A 27,848-nucleotide genomic window follows, 5' to 3' on the forward strand; every position below is an offset into this window, starting at 1 on the left:
AAATACAGGGCTATGCCTTTGGTGAGCTATAATGTGCAGCATATGATGAATGAGTCCTACGGTTGGAAACCAGGATGTCCTCATCACATGGATGCTAACTCTGTTTACAGTCAGCAGGCATCCTGGACTCACTGACACTCCAGGGTTAGGGTTAGGATTAGGGTTTTTAAAACTAAACTGTTTACAGCCCAAGAGCTCTGCTCATCCTGAGACCCAACTGGAGTGCACGAGTGCTTCAAGGACAAGTAAAGACTCCACTCTGTGAGGTAGTGGATTTTTGTGAACTGAGATTACATCCCTATTACTGATAATAATCTTAGACATAATATAAATGGTGAAGAATTTTGTTTCCTTACCCTTAAATTTTAGTCCAGGTTAATTCACTGGTTCTCTTAAAATAGGAATTATTTCCTTATATTGAATGCATATTCTCTACAAAACTTGTCCCACTTACTCCCATGTTCTGTTTCAACATTTTTGTTACTTGGTATTTGAAAGGGTACGCGTCATTGTGTTGCTTCTGGGGAAGAAAAAAATCTTTTAGGTATTGTACCACCATCAGTAGTAGTGAAGGCAGTATATGATGTATTTCTTCACGATGTTATTTTTCTTATATGGACAGCAGCTTATGATTTCCATAAAATGGGACTGATAATGGCAACTGCAGATATATTTTAGTGGTAAATTCTTTCAGAGTTGAACTGGGAGGGTTTCAAGCTGCAGCTTATTTGTCTTCTTAAAGTTTGCTCTTTCCTCAGTATTTAATGACTTCTGAGAAATGTGTCTTCCATTTATTTGTTCATTACTTTCAGGTCATTAAATGAGTACCTCTAAATGTCACCATTTGTGATGTTTTCCTCAAATGTTCATTGCCCATCACTTAAGCACCATATTAGAAAAACAACAATGTAACTGAAAAACAAAACAAAGATGGACACTGGCTGGACAGTAAGGGTCAATCCCAGGGTTCCATATAAAAGCTTTCCCCTCTTAAGGTGGAAAACATGGACAGGCACCATGTTGTTTTATGAGGCTCTGAGTCTGCACCAGGGAACATCATGCTAGAATGCTTAAATTCCTCCCAAATCGTAAAACCCCCCGGTCCTTCATGAAGCTCCCAAAATTCTGCTCAAGTCTATTCCTCACTCTTCATGAAGGCTTTCCATTCTTGTCCTTGACCCTGCTGCCAGGCTCAGTATCCTGCTGCCCAGATGGTAAAACCCAAGCCCAATGTTCCCGCAGGCCATAGCTACCTCTCTTGCCCTGCCCTCCTTCCTAGACTCACCCCCATCCCTCCTCGTAGGCAGAAGACACCGCTACCACTGTCCACTTGGAAATATAGTAGCATCTCCTGGGGCTTTTGATGCCCACCGCTACACCCATGACCTTCTGTACTTGAAACTCTTCTCCTACTAAGTTCTCCAGCTCAATGACAGGCAGGTGAATGTGTCCAGTTTTCTTGTCAAATACTTGGAGGTCATCCCTGACTTCTCTTTCCTTCATGCCCACCATAACCTGTCAACTAATCCTGCTCACCAAAATAGCCACTCCTCTGGGCCACTGCCATTACTTCACTGCATCTTCTGTTAACCCCCCTCTCACCTCACCCCAGGCTCCATTTTATTTTTTCATTCTGCACTCAGAGTGAGTTTTAATGTTTAAGTCACATCATTGTCACACCTAAATTGGATTATGTTTCCAGCCTATTCAAAACCACTCAGTGGTCCCTCTGCCCTTCCAGATAAAAGTGAATTGTCCTTCCTGATGCTACCCTGCATGGCCTACAGCCTTCCAGATGTAATCCCTACCCCAGCCCTTCCTCCCTGACGATGCCCCCTCCCCATCTCCCGCTTTCTCACACTGGCCCCCTCACTGTTCTTAACATGCCAAGCATGTACCTACCACACAGCCTGGGATTTACAGGATTCTTGGCCAACAGCTTTGCTCACATCCTCACCTCCCTCAGATCTCTGCTCAAGCATCTCTTTCCAGCAGATGCAGTGTCTCTTACTCTGAATTACTACTCACAGCAATCATCATAACCTGCTGATACTTATTTCATGGGCTCCAGAGTGCACCCTCCTGGAAGGCAGGCCCCACTCTGCCCCTGCCCAACTCTGTGCATCTCAGTACCTGGAACAGTGTCTGGTGCACAATCCATGTTAGTGTAGCTGCAGGGCAATGTTCCCCAAGATCCCCCTGCAAGGGAGACACTGCAGATGTAGGCAAGGCAATGACCTTACCATGCACAGGCTGAGGCAAGGCACCATCTAACACTCTGGGTCCAGTAAACTCCAGGAGTCTCCTGATCTCAGCACCTAGAATGGCTTGGTGTACTTAACACACTCTCCCCCAACATACACCTGGGCTTGTGTAAGAATTTGGCATAGGTTGGCCAATTGATCCTTCACATCAGTTTTGTGATCCTGGACCCATGATTAATTCCACTTTGAGATTAGAAACTGAGTTGCAGGCAGGTTCAGTAACTCTTCTGACATCACACAGAGAGCATGTAGACAGAGTCTGAAGCTGGACAAAATGACACTTCATGCCATCCTAAGTATGTGCCAGCAGTCCTGAAACAGAAACAAAACTGACAGTAGAGTGAGGAACCAATTGTTTTTGTTGAAACAGAAAAATAACTAGTTCTGTGTTTTACTCACTTTTAGGTTGCCCTTTCGATTTTGAAATAAGTTATTAGATTATTACAAATAAAATGGAGTTTTCAATGAATTGCTATAGTCTGTTACACAGCCTGTCTTGCTCTCACTAGCAAATGATTCCTTCTCTACAGCATTCCAGTTCACAATCTATATTCTGTGTTAGAGTTTATTTGGGCTGCAGTAGACAATGTTTTTATGATGGTAACATGTGAGTCCTAAGTTAGGATATTCTTTTGTTTTTGATAAATAATGTTTCCTCCATTCTTTCATTTTTCATTGCACCATACGGCCCTGCAGTAGAGAATGCTAGCGCAGCCTACATTCTCAGGGAACCCTTGACTTTACTACTTTCTGATGGTGAAACTTGGACACACTTCTTTAAGCTCTAATGCCTAAGTTCTTTTCACCTACAAATTGAGAATTTTGTGTAAACAGTACATTTTTATAAAAAATGCATTCTGAATATTGAGGAGATACTCTCTATACACACTGATAATTATTGTTGCTACCACCAGATTTCTCATGAGATATCATTTTATTTTTGCTTCTAATCCTTTCCTCTGAAATTTCTCATTAATTAAACTGTGTATCTTATGCAATTTGAACCTTCCTAAAAACCCAAAAGCCCACATTCTCCTTCTCCCCTTGAAGGAAGCCAGAGACTAACTTTGAGCTGACTGCCAGATGGTGTTGGCAGAGAGCTGCACTGGCCGACTCTCCTGGCCTGCTCGCTGCCTACCGAACATACAGAAGATCTCCTTTATAGAGCAGATAATTCGGAAGTATTTCATTTAGGTATCTTTAAAAAAAAGTTGGACATTCTCCTGTAGCCCTGTTTTAGCCAACTACATTTGTTATTACATGTTAAGAACTGCCTTTCAGCTCTCAACGGGCCCTGAAGCCCATAGGCACACCACCACTTGTGTTCCCACTGTCCGTTTGAGTGGCATTTTTCAAGTGTTTTTATAATTTTTACCATGGCTGTTTGTCCTGGGCCTCAAAAACCCGAAGCTATGGTGCAGGAAGAATTGTCATCTGGGGATTCACAAGAGAGAACTTTCAATTTAAAAAGACATTGTGAGTACCTGCATGATTCAGAGAAAATGTACTTTCTGCTCTACTTGAAAGAAGGGAATTGTCCTTGAGTATGCTTATTAAAAGTATGCTCTTCACAAAACCAAAGTCCATCTTGGCACACTTGTGTAGATAGACAAAGGAGACCATATCTGTTCATATTCACAAGCCACTTCTACAAGAACCTACTTTTAATTGTCAATTATTAAATACTATTTTCCATAGACTGTTTGAATTGTGGCTCCCAAGTGATAGAATTCTAACACATTTTTTATTAACCAGTGAACCTCTAAAATACATTTAACAAAATCACTACAATCAGACTTTACCTTATTATTAAGTTGACAATCCTCAATTTTATCTCAGTTATCACTGGTCTACCGAGTCTTGATAAAGTAGGATTTTCTACATAATGACAAAGTAATTCCAGTTTAAATTTAATATTATATATTTTGACATTATATTGGTGCCAATATAGTTTCTGTGCTGGTTTTTCTACTGTGGGATTTTGTTTACTGGTCTAATTAAAAGAATCATAATGCCTAAAATTATGCATGGGAACTCTGGGGAAAGTGCATAGAAAGTCCACCAGGTGGCGCCTGACACCTGGCGCAAACGCCCACGATGGCACTCCGAGGAAAGTACATGAAAAATCCGCCAGGTGGCGCCTGACACTCGGCGCGAACGCCCACCATGGAACTCCAGGGAAAGTGCATGGAAAGTCTACCAGGTGGCGCCTGACAACCGGCGCGAATGCCCGCGGGCGGATTTGGACCCCAGGCGGCTAGTGAGAGCCCCAGGCTTGTCCACTCCCAGTCCCTCTGGGATCACGTTCTCTGGGGCGGGCGGAGGGCGTCCAGCACCCATCGAGGGCGTCAGCCTCGGAGCTCTTGGCGACCACAGCTAGGCACGGTGCGACCCCGGCAGGAGATGGGGACTGGGAACATTTTTATATGCAGCTCCTGCGACCTCCGTGCCCCGCTGGCAACGGCTGCCAGGAGAGGACTGACTCCCCTAGGACTTGAGGGCCGCACCTGCTGGTCTAAGCTCTGGAGGCAACGGGACCTTGCCCGGAGGCGGGAGTAGGGCACCTCTCCAGGACCTCCCCAGGGCCACATCACTAGTTCTTGGGCTCCCAGCAACCACGGATCCAAGACACTGAAACCACCATGGATGAGACAATTTCCATCCCACCGTTTCAGAGTGGAGGTCTTGTCAATTGTCAGACCCCAAAGAAATGACTATCAGTCATCAAGGATTGATGATCTGACCAGAATGCCTAACACTCAAACAGCACGACAAAGTCACATGACAACAAACAGGTGAGGGGAACATTTGTGCAAATATGTGTCAGGAGAATATCGATTTCAGGCGGGCGCGGTGGCTTACACCGGTAAACCCAGAGCTCCTAGAGGCTGAGGCAGGAGGATCCATTGAGCCCAGGAATTAAAGACCGGCCTGGGCAACATAGAGAAACCTATCTCTGTAAAAAATATATACCAATTGCAGCATTATTTACTGATGATTAAGCAAAGGTCTAGTCCTTCGGACAGTGGAGCCTGAACTTGGCCCTGACAATCCCACTGGCCTCTCCTGCCATCTTCACCCTCCTCATTCCATCCTGGCGGCATTTCCCAGGTATGGGGCCATGAGTCATTCAGAGCAGGAGTCTCCTCCTGTCCTTGATATTCATCTGTGCCCTGACCAGAGGGAATGATTCCTCCAGAGCTTCCTCTCCTACATATAAACTGTGTCCCTCTGTGCAGGGTGGCAGGGACACTCCCAGGGCCTCAGGAGCAAGGCATGCCCACCTACCCCACCCTCCTGTGTGTGAAAATATTTTTCTTTTATTTTACACACAGGGAGGCACAAACACCCTAAGCCCCTGTGCACTTGGAGGTGATGGGGGGTGGGTGGTCTATGTGTGTACATGTGACCCTGTAGTTCAGGGTCAAGGTCTTGTATCTTTGGGAAGACAAGATTCAGTGTGCAGCTTTGTGAGGGCTGCTCACTAGTGTTACTGGTTAATCAAGGGGACAGAGGATCTGAGGATGATGTCAGTGTTATGAGTACACCTGTGAATGTATCTCTAACCTGGAAACTAAAATCCCATCAGGTGAGTGGTGGAAACCAGACATGTACAAACTTTCATGCTTCAAAACATGCCCAAGAAATATACTGTTACTCAATGGAACATTTTCTATGGATAGAGACAGTGAGGACTTGCAAAGACAGGCCATTCTTATAGGCAAATGGTAACTTATTAATTATAAAAATAATAATTATTATGTCTGAAAAGGTAGAAGCTCTTAAGGAAGGGTTAGGAAAGCCCCTTCTTAACTGTGGCTCAGGCCAATGGGAGGGAAGTGGAGACAGCACGGATTATCTGGGAGGTTTTTGTCTCATTCTCCTCTGTGTCACTGTGAGTTACACAAAGCTGATCCCACAACCCTGATCTGCCTCACAGTGGTGGTCAGCCTCATCCTCTTCCCAGGTTGTCTGATTAGTCAGGTGCCTATGAAGATTGTAGTCTGAGCCTGTGAGGCCAGCAGTGATCTGATAACCCCTCGATACAACAACAGCACTTTAAAGTATAATCGAAAGTTGCATGGATGTTAATATCTTAACCCATTTTAGGATTGGTTTTTTTGGAATTAAAATTTAAGAAAGACAATATGAGAAATTGCTTGATAAAATGTGAAAAGTTTGTTTCATAGGTCAATTTTTATTATTTATTTATTTTTTGAGAGGGAGTCTTGCTTGCTCTGTAACCCAGGCTGGAGAGCAGTGGCATGATCTCGGCTCACTGCAGTCTCTACTTCCTGGGTTCCAGCGATTCTCCTGCCTCAGCCTCCTGGGTAGCTAGGATTGCAGGCGCATGACACCATGCCCGGCTAATTTTTGTATTTTTAGTAGAGATGGGGTTTCGCCATGTTGGCCAGGCTGGTATTGAACTCTTGATCTCAGGTGATCTGCCAGCCTCATCCTCCCAAAGTGCTGGGATTACAAGTGTGAGCCACCCCACCCAACCTAGGTCAATTATTCAAAAGCCTAAATAAAAATTGTATGCAGTGTAATTGTTTTGCTTTGTTTTTATTGAGAAGTATTTTATATAACTTGGAAGTTAAATCTTATAAAAATATATATATTTAATTAGATATAGGAAGAGTGTATCTAGGGTTACAAATGCATATTACATTTTAAAGTATGAAAATAAGAAAATTAGTATTTTGATATTGGGCATATATAACTCTCATAAGAAATATCTTGTTTATACTGAATACTTTAGAAATGTTAAGAGTTGAGAGTTTAAAATTAAGTTATATTAAATATTTTTTTTTCAATATTTTTAAAACAAATATTTTAGCATTAGGCCATAAGATTAGAATTAGAAGTGGAGAAAAATGTTATAGCAGTTGTCAAAAAAGTTAAATGAAAAAGTTATTATTTCAGTAAAGTAAAAAATCACATCTTTTTAAAAGGTAGAAAATCAAAGTCTAAATTTTGTGTAGAAAGGTTAACAAAATTTGAAATTTTGAGATATAATTTTGAGAAATTTTAAGGAGAAATAGATGTTAGAATTAAATATCAACTTTTAAAAATTTTATTCAGAGTAAATTAATATTTTAAGAAAATTGTTTTGACAGAAAATTATAATCTTTAGCTTTGTATTAGTTTTTCAATATTAAAATTTAATTCTTAGAAATACTGTTAAAATTTTTTAAGTTTGTAGTCCATTTAATTATATATAATTTTATTAAATACTTTAAAATTTTATTCTAATATAATTTATACAGACTAACATATGTTTGGACATTTTGTGTTTTGAAAATAATTATCTTAAGATAAAGTTATATAAGATTTTTCAATATAAAATTACATTTTAAAGTTTTCTTAGGTTTTTTGTTTGTTGTTTATTAAGACAGAGTCTTGCTCTGTAGCCCAGGATCTCACTCAGCTCACTGCAACCTCCATCACCCAGGTTCCAGTGATGATCCGGAGTCAGCCTCCTGACTAGCTGGGATTACAGACATGCACCACTACACTGGCTAATTTTTGTATTTATAGTACAGATAGGGATTCACCATTATGACCAGGCTGGTCTCGAACTCAAGGCCTCATGTGATCCCCCAACCTTGGCCTTCTAATATGCTGGGATTACAGGCATGAGCCACTGTGCCAGGCTGCTTTAATTTTTTTTTTTTTTATAAAAATATATCTATGTTTATGATTCTTTTTCTCTCTCCAATTTGTTTTGTAATTAACTTTCTTTGCTCAATGTACCATTAGCAGACTTGCCACAATCAGGGCCTTCCAGTGTGATTACAAGGTTGGGTGCATTCTCTCTTGGTTCTGCCATCACTGTTACAACAGTAACAGAAAGCTGACCATTCCTCTTCTTTAGTCCCAAAAGTAAAAATAAAATGGGTGTTAAGAGACAGAAAACAAGCCACAGACTAGGAGAAAAAGCCTTTGCCTTGTCCTGGTTCTGCCCTGTCCCTACCCTTGCTCTACCCCTGTCCCTGGCCTAGCCTTGGCGTGGCCCTACACTGACCCTGGCAACGTCGTGGTCCTGCCCAGGCTGTGCCTTGGCACTGGACCCACCCTATCCCAGCCTTGGTCCTGGCCCCTCCTTTGTCCTGCCTTGTCCCTGAACCTGCCCTGGCTATGGCATAGTGCTGGTGCCTCCCTATCCATGTCTCGGAGCTGACCCTGCCCTGCCCTGGTGCTGCACTGACCCTGCTCTTTTCTGGCCCTGCCTTGGTCCTATGCTACTCTAGTCCTGTCCTTGCCCCTGACCTCATTATGGCACTCCCTACTCTGGCCTTGCCCTGCTCTGGCCCTATCTTTGACCTGGCCCTTCTCTGGATTTGCCCTTGGCCTGGCCCCCTGGCCCCTTTCTGGCCCTGCCTTATTGTGGGTCCTGCCATGTCCATGTTCCTGCCCTGCCATCCCCTGGTCCTGTCCTTGCTCTATACTGGCCCTGCCTTGCCTTGGCTCTGAGCTACTCTAGCCCTACCATTCCCTGGTCCTGCACTGGTCCTGACCTTGCCTTTTCCCAAACCCTGATCCTGCCATACCCTGTCCTGGCCCTGAGTCTGGCCTGCTTCTGGCCCTGTCCCAGCTGTGGTCCTGCCCCTGGTTTTTCCTTGCCATGACCCTGCACCATTTCTACCCTGGCTCTGGCCCTGTCCCGGTTCTGGTCCTGCCCTGGCTCAGCCCTAAGTGGGCACTGTACTAACCTGCCCCTGCCCTGCTCAACCCTGACCATGTGGGACCCTGCCCTGGCCGTCCTGTCCCTGACTTGGTCATGCCCCTGTCCCTGTCCCTGGTCCTGCCATGGCCCTCACCCTGCCACTGGCCCTGCCATAGTCCTGACCTTGACTTGGCCCTGGCCCTGCCCTGGCTCTGGCCCTGCCTTGGCTTTTACCTTCCCTGGCCTTTCAGTTGCCCTGTGCTACACTGGCACTGGCATGCCCAGGCATTGCTCTGGACATGGCCTCAGCATTCGGCCTGTCTCTGCTCTGGACCTGGCTCTGCACTGCCATGCCCTAGCCCCACCCTGGTCCTCACATGGCCTTGTGCTACCCTGTCCCTTCCCTGCCCTTGCACTGGTGCCTCCCTGGCACAGACCCTGGCCCTGGCCATCCACTGGACCTAAGCTAGCCCTGCCTTGGCTCTGGTTCTGTACCTTGTCCTAACTCTGGCAAGGACTGGCATTTGAACAAATTTTAGTTCTGAAAAGTACTATGGAAAAAGAAGGCTGAGGTTAAAACAACAACACATTTTTTAAACAAATTCTTACTTTTAAAAAGGATTTAAGCCAAAAATAAAATACCGTATAGACTAATTTTGTGAGTTAAATCATTTTAAAGCTGTCTGTAAAGTGCACTATGGGAAATTATGGGTGCAATGGAAACAAGCTAAAGTGTCATTTTCTTTTGTGGTTCATGAAGAGGCCTGGGGCCTGACTCCCACAAGACTTCCACATCCCCAGTGCTGCAGGGCCTGCAGAGGTGAAGTAGCTAGGCTGGTGACAGGAGGGTGCACCCTACCCCATGCCCCAGTTCTCTGTCCTCCCAGCCCTTGACTGGCCCATTACCTTTTCTTCCTGTCACTCTTGTCCAAGCCAGGACATGTTCTTCATGTGCATGAGGATGAGCTGCTCTCTGGGGACTGTGGCCCACCACTACCAGGCAGCTCTGTGGAGCTTGCCAAGATCTTCCCAGGGTTGTCCTACCCAGGCTCCAGGAAGGCACTATCACTGTGCTCCACCTCACAGCTCAGGTCGTCCTTGCTGCTCCTCCTACAGCGGGGGAGGCGGAGGCAGCACCATTTGCCCACCTTGCTCCCAAAGCCAAACATCTTCAAGCCACATGCTCCTGGCTTCAGAGAAACCTCAGGCCCCACCTGCTTTTCACAGCCTTGGGCACCTTATAACGAATGGATCACCTCAGCCACCATCTCCATGCAGGAAATGCAGGGTTTCCAATCTGTTCAACTATGAAGCAACATTGATATAAGAATCTTAAAATCAAACAAGAATGAAAACATATACAGGAAGTCTTACATGGAGTAGAATGACCAGCAAGGACATGCCCTCTGCAAACTTCCAAAGCAGAAAAAAAACTTTAGTTACATGATAACCAAAAATATATGAAATTAGCCATATAAATTTGAAAAAGTCCAATTTCTTTGTGAGATAACAGTATAAAACATGTTATTTTTCATCAAAATTTGAAACAAGTTGGGAATCTCTGTAGCTCAGTCACTGGCTGATACACTGTCGCAAAGTTGCACTCCAGCCCTCTCACTTCTGTGTCCTAATTTCTTCCCAGGTACTTCTGCTGAGTTTGAGCCTCAACAAGGAACTCAAGGAAGTGCCAATTAAAACACTGAAGTATCTTTGCCCGCCTGATTTGCAAGATTAAAAAGACTGATAAAGTTTACTTGGTGAAAGCTGCAGGCACTCTCTTGCTAACCTTAAACCCTGACTGATCCTGACCTCATGCCACTCTTCCCCACATCCCTCAAGTATGTCCCATTTCTGCTAAATTTTATCCTCCAAACTTCTAACCCTTAATATTCTAAATACAAAACCAACCTATAGGCAATCCCATCCCCAATTTAATACTAAATTACACTAGGAAATGAAATCACAAGAACAGAAAGGCATACATCAATGTCTACCATAATTATACAATTAATAATGCTCAACAAAATAATCATAATTTGATACTAAGACATATTTAAAGGATTACAGACCATGATCACTACATCCTTTTCTCAGAAAATCAAGCTGGTTTTGCATACTAAAGCCATTGCTGCAAATAAATATCAAATAAGCAGAATGAAGAAACCCAGATACTCGTCTCCATAGATGCAGGAAGTACTTTCCACAAAGTCAACACCATTTCATCATAAAAACACTCAACAAACTAGGGATAGGAATTTTTGTTAACACCGCAATCAGCCTTTCTGCCAAACCCATAACTAGAACCATCTCCATTGTTAGGGCCATATATGACAAAAACACAGCTAACATCATAAACAATGGGGAAAAGTTAAAAGCTCTTCCTCTAAGATCTGGAACAAGTGTGGCTACTTTTACCACTTTTATCCATCATAGTACTGGAAGAGCAATTAGACAGGAGAATGCAATAAAAGGCACCCAAATGGAAAAAAGGAGGTCAAATTGTCTCTGTTTGCAGGTGAAATGATCACATACATATATAGAGAAAATCCTAAAGATTCTACAAGAAAACCTACTAGAAATAATAAATTTACTAAAGTTGCAAGACACAATATCAATATACAAAAACGAGTAGCACACCCATGCGTCAATAGTGAAACACCTAAGAAAGAAATCAAGAAAGATACTTCATTACAGTAGCTACTACCTCCACCAAAAAAATGATACCTAGAGATGAACTTAACCAAAAAGGAGAAAGATCACACAATGAAAACAATAAAACATAGATAAAAGCTATTAAAGCAGACACATGTAAATGGAAAGATATCCTATGTCCAAGCACTAGAAGAATATTGTTAAAATATCTATATCACCCAGTGGAATCTACAGATGAGCACAATCCCATTAAATTACAAAAGACATTCTTCATAGAAAAAAAATCCTAAAATTTACATAGACATGCAAAATACCTGAGACAAAAAAATCTTGCATAAAAAGAAAAAAGCTGGAAGCATCACACTACCTAATTTCAAAATATACTACAAACCTATAGTAACCAAAACAGCATGGAAGTGGCACAAAAAAGGGGCAAGGGAGAGATAGAGATAGATGAATGACAGGCACAGACAAATGAAACAGAATGGAGAACTCAGAAATAAATTCATGCATTTACTGTCTGCTCATTTTTAATAAAGGCACCAAAAAGACACCTTTGGGAAGGACAAACTCTTCAATAAACTGTGTTAGGAGAACACAACGCCCACATGTACAACAATAAATCTAGACCATTATCTTAACATATACAAAAATCTACTCAAAATAAAGATTTAAATGTAGGACCTGAAACTACGAAACTAACAGAGAAGAAAAAATAGGATAAATGCTTCATGAAATTGGTTAGGACAAGGGATTTTCAAATAGACATCAAAAGCACAAGCAACAAAAGCAAAAATAGAAAAATGCAATTACATTAAACATAAACACTTCTGCAAAGCAGAGGAAACAATCAGTAGCATGAAGAAACAATCCAGAAAATGGAAGAAAGTATTTGTAAACTATGCATGAGGCAAGGGGTTAATACACAAAACATATAACGAACTCAAACTACTCAAAAGCAAAAATACAAATAATCTGATTTAAAAATCAGAAAAAGATTTACCCAAAACTTTTGTTCCCCACCATTATTTCCCCATCTTCTTTTCCCGACCGCCTTTGGCCTACTCCCTCTCGCCACCCTTTTTCTTCCTCCATCTACTCCAAAACCTTTTCACCATTTTTCCCCACTGACATTTCAAAAAGACTTCTCTGTTCTCCCGCTCACTACTGGTTTCACCATTCATCTACCCAAAAACTTTTCTTGTTTTTCCCCACTGTCTTTTCTCCCTTCCCCTGGCCACCTTCTTTCCCCCCCCTCCTGCTCTCATCATCCTCTTTTGCTCCTTCATCTACCCAAAAACATTTCCCCCATCTTTTCTCAAAGCCTTCTCCTCACTCCTGCTGCTTACCACCTCTTTTCACCCTTCATCTACCCAAAATTGTTTTCCTCATTGTCTTTTCCCCCCTTCCTCCTTGTCACCCTCTTTCCCTTCTCCATCTACCCAAAAAGTTACCCACCCTCTTTTCACAAACCCTTCTCCTTACTCCTGCCCACCACCCTTTTCCCCATCTACCTCCCAAGTTTTTGCCCACCATCTTTTCACAAAGCCTTCCCCGCTTCTCACTCGCCCTCTTCTTTCCCCTGTCCTGTCACCCTTTTTGTCCTCCAGATACCCCAAACTATTTCCCCATCGTCTCTTTCCCCACCCTCTTTCCCCACTCCCGCTTACCACCTTTATCCTTCTCCCTCTTGCCACCCTCTTTTCCTCCTCCATCTACTTAAAAACGTTTCTCCTCATCTTTTCACAAAACTTTCCCTTCCTCCTGCTTGCCACTCTCTTCCCCCTCCCTCTCTGCACCCCCTTTTCTCCTCCCACTTGTCCCCTCTTTTCCCACCTCCATCTACCCAAAATCGTTTTACCCACCATTTTCTTTCTGTCTTTCTTTTCTTCCAATTGTGTTTTTGCAAATCTTCTCTCCCTCCTGCTCGCCCCTCTGTTCCCCCTCATCACCCTCTTTTTCCTCCTCCCACTTACCAGAGAGTAAGACTCCATTTCAAAAAAAAAAAGCAGACTGTTAAATGTGCCTAGATATCTTCATAAGTCATCTATTTTCTGTTTTCTACATATCTTGAAAGGCAGACCCAAATGGCGGGTATTTATCTAGGTTGTAAAAATAAAACATACTTCCTCTTCCCTTGAATATAAAATAGCATTGTGGGATTAGTGCTTTTTCCTTGGATCATTGTTCAGAATGAGGGTCAGCCCCCAGACAACCATGTTTTTACTGTCATGAATGGCAAGAGAAAATGTACAGCTCAATTTACCCAGTGGACAAAATGGCTCAAATGATAGCACAACTTGGCAGCCAAATTCCTATCAAGTAGAGACTTTGGACATACTGATCCCTCTCCACTTGCAACCGGGAACATGCACTTTGAGTGACGTCATTCGAAATTACCCTGCCTAGACATACTTTTCATTGATTCTCTGAAGGGCAGTTCCAACAGATTCTCTGGGGCTTTCTCTGCATCATGAGAGGCAGTGCAGCTCTACCCTTCACCTTCCTGCAGTTTGTCACGTCTTCCCTATGATCTCAGAGGAATTTTGTCCCAAGCCAACTGTTTGTTCCTTGGGCTTTTTCATTTCCCCTAAAAATCACTCACTTCCCCTCTAAATTGCCTCCATCTCCATCTATCTCCCTCTCTCCTGAAAAGAGAGTACTCTTTAAGCATCAACCATCTGACCCTTCTTGCAGTCTCATTTTTTGGCTGGCTCCCATGTCTATGCCTGTTCTATGTTTTTCTTCTCCTGTTAAGCTGTCTGTTGTTGGTCCATTTCTGCAGTGAACCTTTAGAGAGGAAAGTGAAAGCTTGCCTTCCAGCCATAAAATAGAATTATAAGGCAGAAAAGTTTAGACAGAATTTCCTATTTAAGTGCTAAAACTTCATACTCCAGTTCCGATAAAGAGCACGAAGGTTAAAAAACAACAACTTATTTTTGACCCAAAGCTCTGTTGATATTCTATTAAACAAACACCAACCTATTTAATTTTCATGATGTAAACGGCAGATATTTTTATAATTCTTATGCTAATGTATCATTTCCCTGATGTTTTTGGTAAAACCCAATATTCATAATAAAGTCCAGAATTGTTTTAAATAATTTCTTCTTATTTGTGATTACAAGTATACTTCTACAGGCAGTTAGTATACTCACACAAATGCTAATTTTGGAGGAAAAGGCCAACTGTAGAAACTCCCAGAAACACAATAGTGATAAGCAGCCATAGAACACCAAGAAAGTCATGCCCAGGATAAAAAAAATCAGATGGAAAACTGATCACCTGGAATAATAATAGTTGAAATAATGAAAAGGTCAATGACATTACAGTATTTCAGTAAAAAATAATAATCTTTAGAAACCATCAACTTCCTCCAAGAGGTAACCATAATCCTCAGATATCACCAGGTGATTCCACTTCATCAAAAAAGATTGGAAGTTACCAGTCTCATGTTTTTTGCATGGCTGGCAGTGTTTTTAGGCATTCCAAATGTAGAGTGTCTTTTTTTCTTGATGTAAAGCAGGGATATCCAATTTTTTGGCTTCCCTGGCCAATATTAAAAGAAGGAAACTTGTCTTAGGCCACACGTAAGATACATTAACACTAACAATAGCTGATAATCTAAAAAATATCACAAAAAGGCCAGGTGTGGTGGCTCATGCCTGTATTCCCAGCACTTTGGGAGGCTGAGGCTAGCAGATCACCTGAGGTCAGGAGTTCCAGACCAGCCTGGCCAAAATGGTGAACCCTCATCTCTACCAAAAATACAAAAATTAGTCAGGTGTGGTGGCAGGCACCTGGAATCCCAGCTACTCAGGAGGCTGAGGCAGAATAATCACTTGAATCAGAGAAGCGGAGATTGCAGTGAGCAAAGATCACGCCATTGCACTCCAGCCTGGGAGACAAAAGGGAGACTTTGTCCCCCCCCAAAAAAAAAAAATTCAAATTTTTTTTTTGTTTGTTTGAGACAGCATCCCGCTCAGTCACCCAGGTTAGAGTGCAGTGGCACAACCTCGGCTCACTGCAATCTCCACCACCTGGGTTCAAACCATTCTCCTGCCTCAGCCTCCTGAGTAGCTGGTATTACAGGCACCTGTCATCATGCCTGGATAATTTTTATATTTTTAGTAGAGACAGGGTTTTACCATGTTGGTCAGGCTGGTCTGGAACTCCCAACCTCAACTGATCCACCGGCCTCAGCCTCCCAATTACAGGTGTGAGCCACGACACTTGGCCTGCCATTTCTTTATATTTGGATAATATAAGGACTTTAAGACCCTTTCTCCTTTGGGTCAATCAATGATCTGCACCATACACATTATACAAAACAAAGGACAATACAGTCCTCATTCACATCCTGGTCATGTCATGCCTAGTGACTCCCAAGTTGCAAACCTCCCAGCAGATGCAGCCCTTTCCTCTCCATCTGATGGGCTTCCAAGCTCCCATCACACTGACTGGACACAGATTCCCTAGAGGCAGCCCCCAAGAGCAGAAGACACGGATGACTCAGAAGTTCCTAAAAAGGCATCAAACCAGATGACACAAAACTCAAATGACATTTCACTTTGTTTTGGTTAATTTTCTTTGAGATAAGAGTGCAGTGGGTATCCAACTAATCTTTTCTGGAATCTTTTGTAGTGATGGGGTTTGGCTCTGATGTCCAGGCTAGTCTTAAACTCCTGGACTCAGGTGATCTGCCCACCTTAATCCCCCAAAGCACTGAAATTACAGGCCTGCACTGTATTATTTGCCATGTGACACAGCCCAATAACAAGGAAGAAACCCCACGGGTCCAGCAGCTACTCACGTGGGTGAATTGATGGCTGGGAAACCCCAGCAGGAGGAGCCAAAAGAGCAGCCACCACACCCACATGTCCTGGTCCTCTCAGGGCGCCCTGAGGTGGCCAGGACAGAGGTGGGAGTGGCTTAGGGCTGGAGGAGGGAAGGGGATGGGGACGGGGCAGGATCTGAGTTGGGGAGGGGGAGAGGAGGAAAGGGGAAGGGGTGATGCTGGGCACCTAAAGGAACGGGAGGAGAAAGGAGTCTGGGAAAGGATCTGGTTCAAACTAAGTCTTCAAGGGCGAGTGGGAGGTTCAGCTACAAGTCAGGGAGAAAGTCTATCAGGGAAGCAACAGGACCCATGGGGCAAGAAAGCAGGAGGCTCAGGAGCAATTAGACGGAGAACAGGGCTCTGGTTTCTACCACACCTTCTCCTGTCTGGGTGCTGCCTAAGCAACCCTGGGGCTTTATAATCCTTCTCCACCAATCCCCAGCCCCGGAATGTGGTACCTCACAGTGGACATTCAATGTGTCCCTTCAATGCCCCTCCCCCATCTCAGCCTCCCATGTGCCTCCCAAGGCTCTCTGGAACCTTCACAGTCCTGATTTTTGGTCTGCCCACCAGCTCCCTGTCCCTGCTTCTGGGCGGCTCCTTCCTTCCTGAGCTCCCAGGGTTTCTCATGGTCAGTCTTGGCTGCAAAACATAAGAAACAAACGACGGCAGGATGGCAGGAAGAACCTCACACACAAGCAGAGTGAGAGGCTCCACTGCCTCCTCTCAGCCATTCATATTCTAAGCAACAAAACATCAGAAGGATGTGGAAGGTCCCAATAATAAACCATCTGCATCACTTCCATGGAGCCATCCGTCCACCATCCTGTATCTCGGGAACAAATGTCGGAGCTACATTGGTTTTACGCATGCATGGTACATTTACAAAAATTAATCCGACTTACTTTGTTCATCAAGCAAATCTCAATATATTTCAGACAAATCCAATCATGCAGCAGGTTTCTGATCACAGAATTGTGCTAGAAGTCAAGGATTAAAAGCTAACCAAAAATTATTATATGCTTGGAAATTCAAAGTGCCCTTATAAGATATCAACAGAAGAAAGAATCCAAAATGAAACAAGACTGGCTTTATACTCACTGATAAGATCATAACATGGCAATCAAATGTCTCCCTCTGGCCTGGGAATTCCACTGTGTGGCACAAGGTTGTGTGGTCTCAAATCACCCCAACCCACCTAGACATGTTAACATCTGAAACAGGGTGATGATTTCACTTATCTATATTATCTTACTGCCTGTGAGGGTGGACTTTTAATTCTGAACCCTAATGAGGGTGAGAAAACCAAGTTGACTCTCTGGCTGAGCTCCCAGGGATGTCCAAGGAATCTGTGCATTTAAAGAGACAAAGTTCATCGGCCTCTCTCCTGGGGGATTTGCCCACAATACGCAGAGGGTTTGGCAGCATCAGGAATGATGGGTGAGGAGCGCCAAGCAGGTGGGCAGGACCCAGGGGTCTGGTGACCAGGTAAGACCCCCGCTGTCCATTATCTTTCCTAGACCCATCCTCAGCTAAACCTCCCAAAGGCCTGCTTCTGCCTGATCACACAGAGTGTGCTCAAACTTGCTCATGCCTCTCGCAGTTGAAAACCACTGCTTTAAATCCCCTTACCATTGCTATGACATAAAGTTATTGTAAACTGCAAATATTCTATTCATGCTACAAATGGAAAGCCAATGCCTTTACCATAAATAGAAAAATGACCCTGAAACACAAAAACAAAATGGGGATAACACAACTATGGCATTCAATTCTATTAGTATACTATCACCTGCATAAAGAGCCCCAGATTTAGGTTGTCTTGGTTGTAAAAGGAGAGACCAAGTAAGTGGGTGTTGAAGTCAGATTAGCCCAAAAGTGAATATCTGAGTACCATGATGTCCATGAAGGGTTGCTGGGGTCACCTTGATTATAGCCCAAGCAGAGACAGGGCAAGGAAGGAGATGTGAGCACAGTTTGGGGCCTCAAACAGGGGAGGTGATTCATGCAACCTAGGAAAGGCTCCTCAAAGCCCGGGTCAACCTTCCTTGCAGGCAGGTCCCTCATGGAGGCAGGGCCAGGCACCTTTGATTTGAGACCAGCTGTGCTGCTAACCAGCTGTGTAGCCCAGGCTGGTTTCTTTCCACAAAATGGGAGTGTCAATAGTTGTGTCAAAGACTGTCTGAGGATAGGAGGAAGCAACCTGTTGAGCCCCCGTGTACTGAGTGTCATCACCTCCCAAGGACATCTTTCCTTCCAGAGCTGGCATCTTGGAAGGTCCTTGGCCACTAAAGACAGTAATGATGGTACCAGCAGTAAATCATCATTTATAACTGTTGAGGGAGGGCCAGGGGGTAGGGCTCCTAGGTCCTTGATAAGAATGAGGGTCTGGGGACTCCTGGGGACAGCTGAGTGGGTCTTGTAAGTTTCCAGGGGCCAGGTCTGTCTTCAGTGGCATTGGGCCTAGGCTGGGATGCTGAGGCAGCCACTGGAGCATCAGCAGTACAAACAGCCACAGAAGCAGTGGATCCATCAGAGGTAGCAGGTATAGGATCATCTGTCCACCAAGTAGAGTCATCAAGCCTGGCTGACCACTGCCCCCCACAGACGATGCCCTGTCCCTTGCCTCACACTTTGGTAGGGCAGCAGCTGGCACCTGGGGCCTCATGGAGCATCCCTCTTAAGACCTCTGTGTCCTGGTCATTGAATGGGCACTTGAGTCACCCAGGGCCATAGGAATGAGGAAGAATCAGGCCCCAAGTTGTTTTGGGACAGTGTTTAGCACAGGAAAAATGCACAGAATGCATGCACGACACAGGGGAATTGTTGGTGTGGGAGCCAATATTTTATGACCTCCAGCCCTAATCTGAGCACTCTCACCTGTGCAATCTGAAAGGAATAGGATACTTGCAGGAAAGATAGTTCCTGGATTTAACTTAAAGGAACTAAAATGCTGAATGTTCACACCACTGATAACCCTCTAAATAAACTCTCTCAATTGCTCCCATCTTCACCGCAATCATATGGGGTAACTGAGGCAGAGATTTACTGACTCAATGTCACTCAGTTGAGTCTGAGTTCACTGCTGATCACATCTGAACAAACTGCTTTTTCTGAAGTTTACCCCGTTTGATCATGTTGCTGCTGATTTTGTGCAGTTCTGGGACAAACTCCACCTGGTTGATCCACGGTGACTAAGTCCTGCTGTCGTTTCCCATCAATTCCCCACTCTCCTCCCCTGCCCCTTCACAGTCTTCCGCATAGGCTGACGCCATACGGTGGCCCTAATGGAGTTCGCTGAGTATTTCAGGTTCTCCTCTGGGCCCCTTGAAGGTGGAGGTAGTTATGGAATTTGCTTTGACTCAGGAGATGTGAGTGGAAGTGAAGTGTGTCACCTCAAGGCAAAAGAGTTGGGAGCCATTGAGACTGGCCACCCTTTCCTTCATCTCTTAGAGCCACTGAAATGTCCCACATGGAGGCTGCTCCTTTATTCTGGTGGCAGATGAGAGGATGTGGAGCACAGGGCCCAGGAGAGATATAGGGACGTGCAGCATGAGTGGGAAATGAGCCTTCAGTGTTATAAATTTCCATTGTTTCGGGCTGTTTATTACCTACAGTGATACCTGGTCCATCCATCCTAGCAGGCACACATCATCTATTCCATGCTCTGTGAAGCAGACTAGCTTACCATCAGAACATGAACTGTTGTCAGGCACATGTAGGTTTCAGTTCCAGCTCTGCCTCTTATTGACTGCAACCTCAGGCATTCAACTTTCAGTCTCTGAGCCTCAGTTTCAACTCTGTAAAATGGGTTGGCTATATTACCTCAGGTTGTGGAGAGAATTAAATGAAATAAAAATGCATGTAGAGCATGGAGCCCAGGGCCTGGCACACATAGTGAGTACTAAACATTAGCCATGTAGCTTCAGAATGTGTATTGATTGTCAATACTCAGACAATGCAGGAAAGTATTACAAAAAGAGAAATGTAAACTTATTTGCATATGTATTCTTTCAATCTTTATTTTTAAACAGATAGGATAAAACTATGGACAAGGCACGGTGGCTCGTGCATGTAATCCTAGCACTTTGGGAGGCCATGGTGGGCGGATCATGAGGTCAGGAGTTCGAGATCAGTCTGGCCAATATGGTGAAACCCTATCTTTACTAAAAAATACAAAAGTTAGCCAGGCATGGTGGTGCGCACCTGTAGTCCCAGCTACTCAGGATGCTGAGGCAGGAGAATCGCTTGAACCCAGGGAGGTGAAGGTTGTAGTGAGCCCAGATGACAACACTGCACTTCAGCCTGAGCGACAGAATGAGACTCTGTCTCAAAAAATAATAAGCCATGTATATTCTTTTGTAGCCAGTATTTTTCTCTTAAATAATATATCGTTAAAATATTTTCAGCTCAAAAATAAAAGATCATTTTTGAGGTTATAATTTTAAATGACAAGATAATGCTCAATTTAATGAATAATTTAATTACTATTGAACTTTTTGTAGATTGCAAAGAGCATTCAAAACAAATGAAGGAGAATAAAAATATGTATTACATGTTGTAAATATGATTTTGTTAAATCTTTTATTCAGAAATATAGAACATATATATGTAATATAGAATTTATTTATTATGAGTCATGTCAAAAAATAGTTTAGAAGCTGCTGACTTGTTTCCTTTTCAAATTTTACAGGATAATTTTTTTTTTTTGACAGTCTTGCTCTGTCGCTAAAGCTGGAGTGCACTGGCACAATCTCAGCTCATTGAAACCTTCTCCTCCTGGGTCCAAGCCATTTTCCTGGATCTACAGGTGCACGTGACCATGCCTGGCTAAATTTTGTGTTTTTAGTAAAAACAAGGTTTTGCCACATTCTTCAGGCTGGTCTCGAACTCCTAACCTCAAGTGATCTACCCACCTCTGACTTCCAAAGTGCTGGGGTTACAGGCATTAGCCACCACACCCAGCCTAAATTTTGCAGGATAATAAGTAACCTTTAGGCCAGGCACTTTGGCTCACCTCTGTAATCCCAGCCATTTGAAATGACCAGGCAGGAGGATTGCTTGAGGTCAGGAGTTCAAGACTAGCTTGGCTGCTAACATGGTGAAATCCCATCTCTACTAAAAATACAAAAATTAGCTGGGTATGGTGGCACATGCCTATAGTTCCAGCTACTTGGGAGGCTGAGAATTGCCTGGACCCAGGAGGCAGAGGCTGCAGCGAGCCGAGATCTCACTACTGCACTGAAGCCTGGGCAAGAGAGCACGACTCTGCCTCAAATAAATAAATAAATAAAATAACATGTTGAAGTACTGTTGGGCACTTGTCTGGTTGTTTTTCCTTTAGGTTAACATGCCAGCAGTGATTCTTTTTGAGTTTCTGACACAAGACAGTGGTTTTTAGCCAAATAAGTCAACTACTCTACCCCCTCCCTAAGCCACTTGCATGGAAGGAAAAAGGAGGAAAAAACCAGTACTGTGACTGCCTACGCTTCCCCCAGCATTGCCCCCTGTGAGACATGGGGCAGCCAAGACCGGGAACTGTTCAAAGGCGCCAGGCCCCATCTATCTGTGCTCACTCACCTTCCTCAGGTACTTGCATGGGGGATGGCACTGACTTTATGTGCTGCTGCAGCTCCTTGGTGAGCTGGCCCTGGTCATGGGACAGGAACTGTGCGGTCAGGATAACAGAGGGCTTCACCACCTGCAGAATAGGAACAGAAGCTCATGATGAGTGCCAACCTATTAGATAATTTTTTTAAAAAGTTTCTTGAATGAGTGGACAAACAAGGTGATACTTGAGTCTATAGTGGTCAAGAGCATGGGAGCCTCAGAAAAGGACAGAACCAAATTCAAATTCCTGTACTTTGAATTTCTACTTCATGCCATGCAAAATTACTTTACCCCTCTTCACCTGTTTCCTTCTGTGTGAAATGGGAACAATCAATTTCATTCCTCATTCAGTTTCTGTCAAGAATCTAAAACATCCAACTCATTTAAGTGTATCATCATTTCTGTCATAACTAGTGGGATCGATTTCACTATTATTGCATATACAGTTCTGTGCCTGAAATCTACAAAAAAACAAAATGTTAACTCTAAAAAGTGTCAGTGATTTGTCATTCTAATATTATCAATCACAACCGTATTTAATCACACAAGGCCTTGTACGTGGCAGGTGTTCAATAAACAGTTGTTGAATCAATGCATGTGGGCTTCGCAGCCACACTGTTTAGGTCCTATTCTGTCTCCACCACTTATTAGCTGAGTGATCTGGGGAAGATAATTCACCTTTTCATGTCTCCGTTTTTTTCTGCATAAAATATAGATAAGAATCCCTAGCTCATTAGGTTGTTGCGAGGGGTGAGCGATTTGGCACAGAGTAGGGGCTTGTTAAACATTAACTGTGGTAAAACTTCCAAATTTTCCTTTTCAGAGCCACAGACGGGGCCATAGTGCCACCTGGTTACCCTAGAGTGTAAGTACACATGATCCCCAATATGTTTTCTCTCCACCACAGGTCCCAGACTGGGTAGTTACCGCCTGGAGGTTTCTGCTGCGTCTGCCTTCTCAGTGCTCACGTAAAGACTTTTCTATTTTCCTCTTTGCATCCCTGCAGATGAGGTTCAGGTTGCCCAAGACAGCTGGGTGATCCACAGGGCAGTGACCACCTATGCCAGCCCTGTGAGGTCACTGGAGAATGTTCCTTCCTTCTCAAGCTCTGGGCTGATGCCATGGCTGTGGTGACCCACACTCTCAAGTTTCTTGCTTTGGAGGGTCACATTTTCTGTTGGCAAGGAAAGCAAAGATCACAGGAAGCCAGAGACCCAGGACCTCTCTGTGCCACGTGCCCAGTCTATAAAGACCTGAACACTCTATGCTAAAAGCCCAAGGCTTGGGTGCTCCCCAGGGCTTCTCACCTCATGGCCTCTGCTGAGGGAGGATGAATACTATGTCCTCCCAGAGCTTTGGAAGCTTGTAGCAAGCAGCCTCCCTAGCACAAAATCTCTTGGAAACCTCAAACTGTATCTGAAACATTTGTACACATTTTGCATCCTATTTCCCATATGTCAGCCTGCTTTAGGACAAAGAAACCTTGGTTTCCTAAATATGCAAGAGAAATGGGTATTGTAGGACAATGTGGCTTTTTAAAACATGTTGTTATTTAGGCCAGGCATGGTGGCTCATACCTGTAATCTCAGCACTTCGGGAAGCTGAGGTGGGTGGATCACCTGAGGTCGGGAGTTTGAGATCAGCCTGACCAACAAGGAGAAACCCCTTGTCTACTAAAAATACAAAATTAGCTGGACATGTTGGTGCATCCCTGTACTCCCAGCTACTTGGGAGGCCAAGGCAGAGGTTGTGGTGAGCCAAGATTGTACCATTGCACTCCAGCATGGGAAACAAAAGCAAAACTCTGTCTCAAAATATAAATATATATATTGTTATTTAAAAATCTTCCCCATCCCCTTCTGAACTGCAAGAATGCCAAATACTTGTTCAACAAATATTAAATGCCTACTATGGGCTGGGTGCAGTGGCTCACACCTGTAATTCCAACACTTTGGGAGGCCAAGGCGTGTGAATCACTTGAGGCAGGAGTTTGAAACCAGCCTGGCCAACATGGTGAATCCCCATCACTACTAAAAGTACAAAAATTAGCCGGGTGTGGTAGTGCATGCCTGTAATTCCAGCTCCTTGGGAGGCTGAGGCAGGAGAATTGCTTGAAGCCAGGGGGTAGAGGCGGCACTGAGCAGAGATCGTGCCACTGCATTCCAGCCTGGGCGACAGAGCAAGGCCCCATCTCCAAATGAATGAATGAATGAATATGAATGCCTACTATGTGACAGTCATGATTCATGGTCTTGGGGATACAGCAGAGAAGAAAAGGACAGGATTCCTCTCTCACGTAACTTACATTCTTATACGATAATGAAAAGAGTTAACATGAATTAAGCCGTTACTACATGTTAGTCACAGTGCAAAGTCATTCCCACACATTATTACACTTAAACCTGCTAGCAAGCTTACAAAAACAACTGCATAGTTGTTTTTCCATTAAAAACTATGTTTTGGACAGGCTTGGTGGCGCACGCCCATGATCCCAGAACTTTGAGGGGCTGAGGCAGGTGGATCACCTGAGGTCAGAAGTTTGAGACCAGCCTGGCCAACATGATGAAACTCAGTCTCTACTCAGCCACCGTGCCCGGTCTGAATATTCTTTTAAAAGTGACCTGTGATTATCTTCTGATCAAGTGTTTTCAAACTTGATATCTTTGACGGGTTTCGCCAGTGTCAAAATCCTAAATCAAGTATTTTTAGTTTCAAATTAACTTTGGGATTTTTCAGCTGGGTCCCTCAGGGAGTCTAAACAATGTATCTCTGATCTTGCAGAGATATTTAATGATTAGATTTATTTGGCAGGTTGTATGGGCAGGCATTGTCAAATGTGGTGATACTGCATGGGAGGGCATTGTCAAACGAGGTGACAGTAGATCTCATCTCAGTTATATTTATGCGTATATTGTTGATATATACGTTCCAAAAATTGCATACATTTATACAATTTTAATATGTTATGACTTGTAATTTTGATTGTTATGCCAAATATTTGCTAAAGTCATACGCGTATAAACATGTTATTAATTGCTTGGCATGGTCGCTCATGCCTATAATACCAGCACTTTGGAAGACTGAGGCAAGTGGATTAACTGAGGTCAAGGAGTTCAAGACCCACCTGACGAATATGGTGAAACCATGTCTCTACTAAAAATACAAAAATTAGCCAGGTATACTGACACATGCCTGTAGTCCCAGCTCCTTAGAAGGCTGAGGCAGGAGAATTGCTCAAATCAGGGAGGTGAAGATTGCAGCGAGCAGAGATGGTGCCACTGCATTCCAGCCTGGGTGACAGAGTGAGACTCCATCTCAAAAGAAAAAAGTTATTAATGCATTCTAAAGATTTTATGAAATTTATAAAAGTCTGATGTTCCAGCCAGGTGAGGTGGCTCATGCCTGTAATCCCACCACTTTGGGAAGCCAAGGCGGGTGGATCACGAGGTCAGGAGTTCGAGACCAGCCTGGCCAACATGGTGAAACCCCGTCTCTACTAAAAATTAAAAAATTAGCCGGGCAAGGTGGTGCATGCCTATAATCTCAGCTACTCAGGAGGCTGAAGCAGGAGAATTGTTTGAAGCCAGGAAGAGGAGGTTCTGGTGAGCCAAGATCACTCCACTGCACTCCAGCCTGGGCAACAGAGTGAGACTCTGTCTCAGAAACAAACAAAAAACAGTCTGGTGGTCCTGATGTGATGCTGTCAGTCATGATTCCGGTTACTGTCTTAAAATGCTGCACATAAAATAAGAAATTAAATTTTCATGTGAATTGGGAACTTTAATCAATTCTCATTATAACTACTGTTTTCATCATCCACAGTTACCATTTTGAATTCTACTCTAAAAATGTTTGTAATCAGCAACAGTCCAAATTTTGTTTTTCTTTTCTTTTTTTTTTTTTTTTTTTTTGAGACAGTGTCTCGCTCTGTCACCTAGGCTGGACACCTACTCTACTGCAACCTCTGCCTCCTGGGTTCAAGCGATTCTTCTGTCTCAGCCTCCAAAGTAGCTGGGACTACAGGTGGCTGCCACCACGCCCAGATAATTGGTGGCAGTATAGACAGGGTTTCAGCATGTTGGCCAGGCTGGCCTTGAACTCCTGACCTCATGATCCACTGGCCTAAGCCTCCCAAAGTGCTGGGATTACAGCCATGAGCCACTGAGCCCTGCCCCCAAATTTGCTTTTTATGGAAAAAACTAAAGAGCCCTCCTGAACACAGGTTTCCGATAACTCACATCAATGAACTACCCAGGCTTCACCACTACGTTGACATAGGCATGTGAGAAACTTGCACTTGTACCCCCTCAAGACATTACAAAAAAAAAAAAAAAAAAAAAAAAGTCAATGGGCCAGGTGCAGTGACTCACGCCTGTAATCCCAGCACTTTGGGAGGCCAAGGCAGGTAAATCACTTGTGGTCAAGAGTTCGAGACCAGCCTGGCCAACATGGTCTAACCCCGTGTCTACTAAAAATACAAAAATTAGCCAGGTGTGGTGGTTCATGTCTGTAATCCCAGCTACTCAGGAGGCTGAGGCATGACAATAGCTTGAATCTGGGAGGTGGAGATTGCAGTGAGCCAAAATTGTGCCACTGCTCTCCAGCCTCGGCGACAGAGTGAGACACAGTCTCAAAAATAAAAATAAAAATAAATGAACTAAAAACCAATTTCTAGAACTCTAATAAGGAAACCTAAGGGTTCAAAAAACTGATAAGCAAGATCAAACAAAACAAAAAATCTATTAAGATAATGTTTTTATAACTTGTATTTAAAACATTTTTGATTATTACTTTTTTTTTTTTTTTGAGATAGTCTCACTCTGTCTCCCAGGCTGGAGTGCAGTGGTGCAATCTTGGCTCCCCACAACCTCCGCCTCCTGAGTTCAAGCGATTCTCCTGCCTCAGCCTCCCGAGTAGCTGGGACTGCAGGTACGTGCCACGCCCAGCTAGTTTTTGTATTTTTATTAGGGATGGGGTTTCACCATGTTGGTCAGGCTCGTCAACAAACTTCTGATTTCAGGTGATCCCGGCCCCTTCTTCCCCTCCCCGGTCCTCCTCCCTCCCCCTGCTTGGGACTCTCAAAGTGCTGGGATTACAGGAGTGGGCCCCGCACCCGGCCCTTTACTTGTTTTGTTTTCTAGATTTAAGAAACGTATTTCTTAGAAGTCATCTATAATTTACACTGATTTGGTAAACCACAATTTTGTGAACAAAGGTGGGTGGAAGCGTTTGTTTCTCCTCTCCCTTCTTGATCCCTCCATAGTTTGGAAACTATTCATAAATATCCTTTTTTCTTTTTTTGAGACGGAATCTTGCTCTGTCGCCAGGCTGGAGCGCAGCAGTGGTGTGATCTCAGCTCACTACAACCGCTGCCTCCTGTGTTCAAGCGATTCTTCTGCCTCAGCCTCCCGAACAGCTAGAACTACAGGCACCTGCCACCATGCCCGCCTAATTTTTGTGTTTTTTAGTAGAGACAAGTTTCATTATGTTGGCCAGGCTGGTCTCAAACTCCTGACCTTGTGATCTATTTGTCGTGGCCTCCCAAAGGCCTGGGATTACAGGTGAGCCACCACCTCCAGCAAAAACTATTTATAAATATTCTTATTTTCATCTTCATATGTTCTCTGTATCAGCAGGCGATAATCAGAAAAAGTGGTTCTACCAACAACCTTTGACTGAAGCATCCTATTTAAGAACATGCAGAAAATATCTGGCCCCGAGTTTGCAGACTCACAGTGAGGAAGAAAGTGTCCGTCGCTGCCGGCCCGAGAGCCTTAGAGCTTTTCGGGGAGCAACTTGGGAGGGTACCGGTAGC

General features: G+C 43.9%; 1 protein-coding gene across 1 annotated transcript in view; it reads right to left on the reverse strand.

Moving 5' to 3' along the window:
• The window catches only part of LOC116551915 (cytochrome P450 20A1), a 121,620-nt gene extending 99,526 nt beyond the window's left edge, over positions 1-22,094 (reverse strand). Inside the window, exon 1 of the mRNA XM_032278578.1 lies at positions 22,004-22,094. The gene's annotated coding sequence lies outside the window, so the exon portion shown is untranslated. The remainder of the gene's footprint in view (positions 1-22,003) is intronic.
• Between the last annotated feature and the right edge of the window lie 5,754 nt (positions 22,095-27,848).

The sequence above is a fragment of the Sapajus apella genome, unplaced genomic scaffold (assembly GCF_009761245.1).
Source record: "Sapajus apella isolate SASKATOON/1434 unplaced genomic scaffold, GSC_monkey_1.0 scaffold10, whole genome shotgun sequence".
NCBI classification, from domain to species: Eukaryota; Metazoa; Chordata; class Mammalia; order Primates; family Cebidae; genus Sapajus; species Sapajus apella.